The sequence below is a fragment of the Athene cunicularia genome (assembly GCF_003259725.1).
Source record: "Athene cunicularia isolate RWA chromosome 1 unlocalized genomic scaffold, athCun1 chr1_part1, whole genome shotgun sequence".
NCBI lineage: Eukaryota > Metazoa > Chordata > Aves > Strigiformes > Strigidae > Athene > Athene cunicularia.
This window is the reverse complement of record NW_020799091.1, coordinates 124,006,054-124,015,740: the sequence shown is the minus strand read 5'-3', so window position 1 is coordinate 124,015,740 and position 9,687 is coordinate 124,006,054.

The window sequence follows — 9,687 nt, the reverse complement described above, 5'->3', positions numbered from 1 at the left end:
GCCCAACGCGGGGCGGGAGCGGGGCCCCTGCTCTCGAAGGGGGCGGTTTCCCTTCCTCGGGCCCTGCCGGTGCTCTCCCCGCTGAAGGCGAGGGGGTGGGATTTTTTTATTTTTTTTTATTTTTGTCCGTCCCGAGGGGCTCGTTTTGCTGCCGGCCGGGTGCTGGGCTGATTTCCCGCTCCCCACCGAGGTTGCTCCAAGGAGGAGCCACCTGCCATCCCAGAATCACAGAATCATCTCGGTTGGAAAAGCCCTTGAAGCTCCTCCAGTCCAACCATGAACCTCACCCTGATCGTTCCCAACTCCACCAGGTCCCTCAGCGCTGGGTCAACCCGACTCTTCAACCCCTCCAGGGATGGGGACTCCCCCCCTGCCCTGGGCAGCCCATTCCAACGCCCAACAACCCCTTCTGCAAAGAAATACTTCCTAATACTTCCATCACTACAGACTCTGAGGGCTGTAGGCCACAGGACTTCTGGGCATTGGTCTTACCACTTGCTGGTTGATGCCTCGCATCGCTGCTGTGTGCCTCGGTTTCCCTTCTAGCTCTGGGGTAGGCACGGAGAGTTGGTACAACCACCTCCCAGGGCAGCGGCTGCTGGATGCTTTCTTGCTTTGGCCACATGAGCATCCACAGCCAGTGCTTTGGCTGGCAACCACTGCCTGGAAGCAAGTTATGTGGCAGCAAAGACAGGCCTGCTTCATTTTTTCCCTGCCTGCCTCCCTTACGAGCTGTGTCTCTCAGCCACAAAATCACCACCGTGCTGCTTGAAGAAGGGGGTGGGGGGTGGGGAGTGAAGTAACTCTTCAGCCCCTCACCTGAGGCTGAACGCGCAGAGGGCAGGAGAATTGAGGGCTGTCACACCTCAGCCCTGCTCTAAGCAACTTCTTTCCAGCCTTCTCGCATTGGGCAGGGCAGCACACATCTGTCCCCCACTTACCTTCCTGACACTTCGCGGCTGCCACATCCCAGGAGTTTCTCCTGAAGAAGTTGCCACAGCTTTCAGCGAACCATGAGACACAGAAGGTAGCACATTCCTGTCTCAGCTGGGGAATCGTTAATCAAGTTTGGCTTCAGGTAACAAAGCTCCTGCTGTGGGATGCACTAAGCAGGGCAAAATGCTTTGATATCCTTGACTGGCAAGCGCTCTTGGAGAAGAACAAGAGAAGTTTGTCTTCTCAGGTTAGCTGGCAGGTCTTGGCCACATTTCTGGAGGAGATGTTGCTGAAAACACTTCAGAAAAACATCGAGTGACATTTTACAGCCCAAATTACATTTACAAAGTGCAACACGGAGGCAAACCCTACACGGGCAAAGCAGCAGGCGTGTGCATGTCCGTGCCTTGGCTCACCTGCTCCTCCCCTTGCCAAAGGGATGCTCCCAGCTGGACATGTTCAGTGCCCAGCAGGACCTACTGCCATGCTCATCACTGCTGTGCTCAGGGCTGTGCAGACCCACTGGTTGCGTCCTCATGCACCTCTCCCTTGGCCAGAACGGGGCACAAATTGCCACTGTCCTCCAGCAAGTGTGTCGGGGGCTGGCACTATCCTACCCTGGCATCCCAGGCTGCCCTAACTGGGAGGAAGCCAGCAATCCATCTGTCCATCTGTCCATCGGTCCATCCATCCATCCATCCATCCAACCATCCACCCAGCCATCCTCAGTGTTGGAGGCATAAAGTCCCCAGGTTGTACGGTCAGCCCAGAAGAAGCCTGTGTGCTCAGGGCTGAAAGCCAGCGTGTGGGTGTCAGGAAATGGTGAGATGTTTCCCCACAGATGGCTCAGCAGAAGCCTGAGCTACTCCTGCACTACAGGCAGAAGCATTACCCTGTTCCAAGAATTAGCTAACTGGGGTGCTCTGGCTCTGCGGCACCTTGATTTTAAGTAAGCCTGCACCAAAGGATTTGCTTGCCTACCCATGCAAGGCATTGAGTCTCTCAGCATCCTCCTGGGACAGGACAGAGACTTCATCCTCCTTCTGTAGCTGGGAAAAGGACTTGTGAAGGAGATAAGGAGGAGGAAGAGATCAGCTCCAAGGCTGCTGGTAACTCTGTAAACCCATACAATTCAGTCTTTGCTTACTCATGCTCCAGGCTCTCTGGTTTTATGTCCACAACCTTTGACCGTTCCACTGCTACACACAGAGCCACAGTTTAGTCAGCGCATCCCATGGTTGGACTGCAGGGGCTGAGGGTCAGCCCTGCAGGAATATGCTCCCCTCACCTGTTCAGAGCTGGCTCCCACCAAAAGCTGCACAATTCTGAACTGAGACTTGGGTCTGGGGAAGGTGGATCTGTGCAGAGCTGTTTCTCTTGGCTAGAGCAGCCAGAGTAGATTTATTGGAGAGGACAGCGGGGTGTCCAGTGTGTCATACACTTTCTTATCCCTCCTGAAAGCACTGCCTGGGGCAGTCTGTATTCCCAGCCACATGGAAGGGGATTTGCTATGCTGGTGAGAGCTTCCTCTTTCCACCACCGCCATGGCTGTGTCCAGCCCAGGCAAATGCAGCAATCTGCACTCCTGTGCTCCGGGTGGCAGCTCTCCCCCAGCACACTGTGCCTTCCAAGGCCATCTGCCCCTCTCTCTGCCTGCACGTCCTCCACTGAAAGTGCAACATATTGTTTAAAGCTCCATGAAATCTCTATCCTGAGGTCACCACAAAGCTAAGCTTCTTCCCAAGTGGTAAGTGATTTTGAGATCCTGGAAGAGATGCTGTTGGAGAGGGTAGTTTACCATTGCAATCTGTACACAACTAATTCTTGCAATTTGCTTTTCTCGCTTTTTCGCTGCCATGCCCTAAGGGGCCTGATGCTGTGTCAGCCCTGAGGCAGGCCCACAAGACCACATCCCTGAGTCTTGCAACAGTAAGACATAGAAGAGGAAATGCTGTGGGAAATGTTCACTGACTCATGCTACAAAGGAGCAAAGCTGTGCCTCGGCGCTGTGAGCTTCCAGAGGTCTTACTCCATCTGGGCTGTGTGGCTGCAGCTGCTCCTCACTCTCCTGGCTTGCCACTCCTGCTGCTGCTCCTACAAGTGATGCATGGCACTGTCAGTGTCTGAGGCACCTTACAGGACTTGGGGAGTGAGTCGTTCATGCTTCCCACCCTCCCTTTTGCAAAGGATTTGGCTACAGGGCAGCAGGGACCTTGCTGTTGTCCTCTGCTGTGGGCAGGTGCGTGATGCCGTGCTGTGGGTACCTGCCTGTTCGCAGCGATGCTAACTTGCCTCTGCATTGCATTCAAGGTAGGGGAGAAGTGAACAGAACCGTTGCTGTTTCCTGGCTGGCGTGGTGTATTTCACAAACAAAAGGTGAGGAAGAGCCACCAGCAGCCCTGGAGGAAGGCGGAGAGGGGTTGTCATGCCTGCAGCTGCCACGGCCCGTGAAGCGTTGCTGGGGGGTGGCATCACACTGCCTCTGTAAATGTGAATCTCAAAACACCACCTGTACTAAAGCGAGCGACACCTTCCCTGTGAGCTGAGGACGTGGCACTCCCTTTCTGTGGAGAGTGAGGATGATCCCTGGAGAAGACAAGCGATTCCCTCAAAGTCACCCCTGAAATCCCTATCTGAGGGACGCAATGAGATGCTGGGGATCTTGGCTGCCAAGGCCCTGGTCAGGCTACAACCTGGCTGTATTTTCAGAGAGCTTGCTGAGCTGTCTTCTGCCTAGCCACTCCTCTGTCGCCAGGACAGACCCCCCTTCCCAAGTCCTTTCCTTCCCAGCCTTGCGGACGCGGTGAAGGAGGTGGGGAGGGGGCTCAGGTGCATCTCTCCCAGGGTCCAAAGCTGCGGCAGTGCCTCTCTCCTCATTGTAAATCTGCCTCAGAGATGTGTGACAGAACAAGCAGTCCTTGATCTAAAACCTGCCATCCTTTGAAGAGCCTGTGCTTCAGCGAAGCAGCCAGCAGTTGCTGCCTGAAGAAAGCTGAAAAGCCGCTCTGCAAGCTCTGCAGTTTCATTTCTCTCTCCCTTGAAGCACCAGAACTGTACACTAATCAAGCTATTTCTGCTACAGGCTGAGGAGGGAAGAAAGAGAGATTGTTAGTGTTATTGCTATTTTTAAATACTTTGCAGGCACTTGAATAGGATGATGATGGGGGCCGTGTAAGGACCCAGACAGAGACAGATTGATGTGTGGTAAACGCATCTGTTATTCTTCAGTTGGGAGGCGGCTCCTTCAAGGGCGCAACTCCAAAGGTGTGGCAAGGAGCCGCTGCAAGGTCTGGGCTCACAGCCTCCAACAAAGCTTCGGCTCAGCGCTCCCAGGGCTCTCTGCCTCCTTTCCTAGCCATCCGTGAGGCACCATGACTGAGGAGAGGTGCCGAGCTTGCAAAAAACCCCTGGGTATCGACTTACGGTCATGCAGTATGTGTAAGGGTCGCTGCGTGTGTGCCAGAGGCTTCTGCAGGGGTTACAGGATTGCCTGCCTCTGCGTGTGCCTTGCACCCTAGGGATGGGGTCTGTCCATGGAAGGCTAGAGAGAGCCTGTCCCAGGATCCTACAAAACTAAATCACTCCTGCCCAACCAGCTGAAGAAATGCAGCACGAAAGAAAGTTTCAAGCTTTGGTCTCACCGCAGCGGCAGGCAATATTCCCATGTGAAGGGAGGAGAGCAGGATGGGATCAGGGAGGTGAGAAGGAGCCTTGTACCGATGGAGAAGTTCAAAGAAACCCAAGATTGAAATTTTCAGAATCAGAAAAAATTCAGATTGAATTATTCTCTAGTCTCAGTAGCAGGGGAGAAACTTGACACATAGCCATCAGCTGAAGACCCTTCTGGTCTCCCTGAACTATTGAGATGTTTGAGCAGGGGCTCCGTGTGCACCCAGGGGAGGGCACTTCAGCATCTCAGCCCTCTGGAAAAGTTTTGCAGAGGGAAAAATATGTATTTACCTTTCAATCGATTTATGAGCCATCCTTTAATGTTGAACAGAGAGTTATATCCTGATGGTTGATTTCTATAGGATGGCTTAAAAGGGAAAGTCACTCTCTATTAAAATGTCAGCTTTAAGAATAATTTTTATGCCATTCTGCCAGTCTCATCTCTGTTAAATTCAATAAGGCTTTTCCATAAAGGTAAGTAACTGCTTTTATAAGAAACTGTATCTTAAGTGAGCTATCTCTTGAAAGCACAGGCCAGATCCTCCGTGCCATTACATGAGATTGATGCAGGAGTAGCTTTTGAAAGCGCTGTCGTGGAGACCCCGATCTTGCCGAGGAGACACTGCCACTCAACACACACTGACCACAGCAGATCTCTCTGCGCTGCCATTCCTAACAGCCACTATTAATCTCTCATCCAGAAGGATGCAAAGGGCCCTGCTTTCCACAACTGCTCTACTGACAGCCACGTCAAGCCCTCCTTTTTCCAAAAGCAGATCATGACACATCCTTTGTGTGCTCCCTTTGGGAGGCGGAGGGAGGCTGGGGGTGGAGAACAGAGGGCAGTTGTCACCCAGCTCCTCGGCTATATGAGAAAGTGGCTTCTGTTTCCGAGCTTCTCTCCGCTCCACGTCTTTCATCGACATCGAATTAAACAAGACTTTCTTTTGTACAAGGGGAATGAATGGTCCGTGTAAGGGTCAAATAGCACTGCCTGCACAGGCTGGAACCTGCCTCACACAGTATGGGCTTGTCCTGGAGACACACAATCACCGTCAGTTGTGTGTGCCCCCAAGGCTGGCTCCCCTCCTGGCGCTGGACACATGGGGGCAGAGTCCATACATCCAGGCCGGGAAGGAGGTGAATGACAGGGCGGTGCTGCCCCCCGAAACATCCAGCGCTACGTCTGGGCAACATCTCGTGGCTGAGCAGGGCTTTGCCACGCTTGGTTCCCCGCCACTCGCTGGGTTAGTGCTGGGATGGCAATCTCAGCACGCCAGCAGTTTGGTGGAGACGCAGCTGTAAAGTCCTTTGTGCAAGCCCTCCGCTTGGAGGTCAGATGGGAAATTTCTCTTGATGTGGTGGTGTTCTGATCAGGGCAACAGCTCTAGTTGTGCTTTTTGGTCTTTAAACGAGAGGCAGCCATGAATCCCTCTGGAGTGTCTGAGTCAGCCACATGCCTCCTCCAACACAAGCGCGCACTCACATCTCACAAATGCAACAGAAGCTTTTGATCACCCTCTGCTCGAATGGAATCAGCCTCCTCCTCTGGGTTATGGACACACAGGAAGATGTATGCACTTTAGGTGTTCGTTCATCCAGTCTTCTTGTGTGTATGGGTCCCTCTGACGATGTCAGGTGCTAACAGCTGTGTGAGGCTGGGTAGCTGAGTCTGGGCTGAGCCTTCCCTCATGGGAGGTCTGAATCTGTTGAAGAAAGAGCAGAATTTGTCAAGGCAGAGATGTATCTGGTGTGGAGTTTGCTTTGCAAGGTGGTTTCCTCTAAGCCTGCAGTCTCCCTCTCAACATGGACAGCCTCCACCACTCCAATGTAGTCCTGCTTAGGTTTCTGCTTGGGAGACTGCTTAAACGTTACTGATTCAGTGCATTTAACGTTCTTCACTTGCTTTCTGGAAATCTCCTGAGCGCTGTTCAGGCCAAGGTGATTACAGCTGTGCTGAGTGGCATGGCAAAAAAAAAAAGAGCTGCATGCCAAGACATACTGTTTTCATGTGAATCAGCAGTGAAGTGTGTGTCTATGGTCAAAACCAGGACAACAGGCTGCAAATGTAAGGGTCTGTAGAGGAAATAAGGACTCTGGGTGATTGCTGTATTGTGCTGCACTAGCAAATGGAAAGGCCACTGTGCCAAGCTTTGTGTTAAAGTCATCTCAAGCTTTAAGCTGTCACTTTTGAGTGCTTGTAATGCGTGGCCAGTTAAGTAATTTTTGCAACATGAAACTCTCTTTCCAGCCTGAAACAGAGCATCACAAAGTGGTGCTGGGTCAATGCGATGTAACAATGCCATAAGAGGGGTCAGAAAGCCTTCAGACCCCTGGACAATACTCTGTGTGGGTTATTCTCGTGCTGATGGGCTGCTTTTAAGAACAAGAGGCAGTCCCACCCAACCTGAAGCAGGTAGAAATACTCTCTGTGCAAAGAAATGGGATGAGCTCATGAGCACTGATATGGAATTCCCTTCCTCTCCATCTTCCTCCATCTGTTGACCTCATCTCAGTGCTGAAGAGGCCACTCTGTGTGGGAGACTCAAACGGCAATTCAGACTTTGGGCTGGTTTGGCTCTCAGCACCTCGCCCACACAAATCCTGCCAGTAGTCATTATTGTGATATCTTCAGAGCTACTTCCAGTGAGAAATATTGGGAGAAAAATGATGGGTGGCTGTAACAAAATGTGCTGACACCACACACACCTCATATCCCCTCCTTATTTCAGTCTCACCTGTGATGAAAGGCCTCCTTCTTATTTCTGTGCTTCCCATCTTGGAATCAGCCAAGGATCAGTCCAGGGATATGAGATAATCCTGAATTTACAAAGGCTCCGTGTACATGTGCACACATGTGTGTCTACACGTAGACATGCATGCACACTAATGCTGCACACCGGTGCTGCTCAAGAAGTAAAGTACATGTTAACTCCTTGGTTCATCCTTCATGTGCCTTTGCAGGTCTAATTTTGTCAGGCAAGGCTAATTTTGTCAATAGGGCATCCGTATGCAACGTTGACCTAAGAAGAGCTAATACTCTCAATAAGAAAAAGAGTACACATGTACTTTTGTACCTGTTAAGACTTAAATATACTAGGAAGTTGAGTAGTGTGGCAATAGAATAACAGTTATTGCTCTAGCTATGTTATTTTAACTCCCTCATGTGCATAATCTATTCTGGAATAAGAGTAATTACTCCAAAGTAAGAAAATGCTTTTATTCTAGAGCAGCATTTCCCTGAGGGTGAATTATACTAAGAACAGAGAATGAACTAGTTTTTCCTGCCTTACCAATCTTCAGGATGCAACAAATTCTTTTCTGATCTGCACCAGAATGAAAAATCAGATTCTTTTGATATTTTTCAGGGAAAATAAATCAGAGAGGTCAAGAAAATCTCCTCAGCAGCCTGCTGATCAGAGTCTGCTATGGGTGGAGGAGCTGCAGTTTGAGGTCCCTTGACTGACTGATTCATGGATGGACATTTACTTGGAAATCCTGATTAGGGAGAAATGTCCTGAAAACACTTGACTATAATAAGTGCATGTTCTGACTTATTGTCTCTTTCGTGTTCTTTTTTTGTTTGTTTTGTTTTGGTTTGTTTTTTTTTTAGTTGAAATGTGCTTGTCCTTGAGAAATGTTTCATCTTTGATAAAATCAGTTGGTACTTTCCAATGGAACACTGGTTTGTTAAAAAATTCATGATCAGCCTTAGCAGTATTAGCATAGATGTAATGGTATAATTATCTAACTACAGTTATGCTGGTCAGTTCCCTGAGGTACCAAAGCTCTAAGCTCATTTTTTCGTGTGCATGTGAGCTCAACTGATAATGAAAGTCAAGTAATCCTCTCCCCTGAACATCAGCATCTCATCTCTTCCCTGAAACTACCCTTGCTGGCGGTGATCAGTAGCACCTCTCTGATCCTGCCTGTGGCTGCCCCCCCTGCCCTGCAGCCCCCTGCCCTGCCCTTCCCGGGCTCCCCAAACATATGTTAACATCTGTGGTAACAGTGGGATCGTCCTGAGGTTTCAGCAGCACCTCACCTTTCTAATATGCAAAATCCCCTCCCGTTGCAGGGCCTTATCCCCTTGCTCTCTGTCTGCAGCATTGCTAGCACCCAAGACTGCTCTCAGACTGGTGACCTTGAAGCAGCAAGCTCTGTTATCTCGTCACCAGTCTGCCTGCCTGCCAGCTTGCCTTTGCCTTCCCGCTGCATCCTCCCCCTCCACAGGCACACTTCGAGCTTGTTGTAGCATCTGCTGCCCTCTCATTTGGAGTCTCTCAGTGAACGCTGCTGCCCTCAGCTAACTGTCAGTATTTATCATGACATCCCATTAGCACAATCCACACTAATGACTGTGAAAGATGCATCCATTTCAATTTTCTAAAGGGCTTCCGCTGGCTGAAATCCAGCCGCAGGGTGAGGTTGGGGAGGGTAGCAGGGGGACAAATCTTCGTGTTGACAGACCAAAGCATACACATCATTACCAAGTGCTCCTCTCCCTAGGCTCGGCAGCTGTCAGGGGTGAGTGAGGGATGCCTCTCTTGGCAGCTCCACACTCCATCAGGGCACTACAAGGTGTGAGGTGGCTGGGGGAGATGGGGGAATCACCTACCTTTTGCCATCTGCACAGACAGGGCAGCTTACCAGTTGAGTAGTCTGAAATTACCCAAAGCTGCCACTTCCCTCTGTGTGTTTAAGAGTTAAATCTACAGCTCTGTGTGTTTAAGAGTTAAATCTGCAGCTGCAGGCCCAGTGTGGAAGAGCAGGGAGGTAGGGTGCAAAAAGTTAGTTGGAAGCCCCTTGGGAAGGGGGGTATGTGATGGGAAGAGGAAATAGGATTGGGGAACCATGATGCAACCTCTCACTACTCTACATAGCACTGGGTTTACCCCAGATGTGTAGGTCTTTGTTCCTGGGGTCTATGTGGCCCCACTTTGATTTTTCCTCCCCAAATGGCCCCCAGTGAGAAAGGACTCACTTCTCCCAGGCATCCAGCACCCTTCCTCCACTCCTTTCCAACACTTTCTTAATCCAAATCCTGTTTGTGTCCCTTTCATCTGACTGAATGAGACTTTA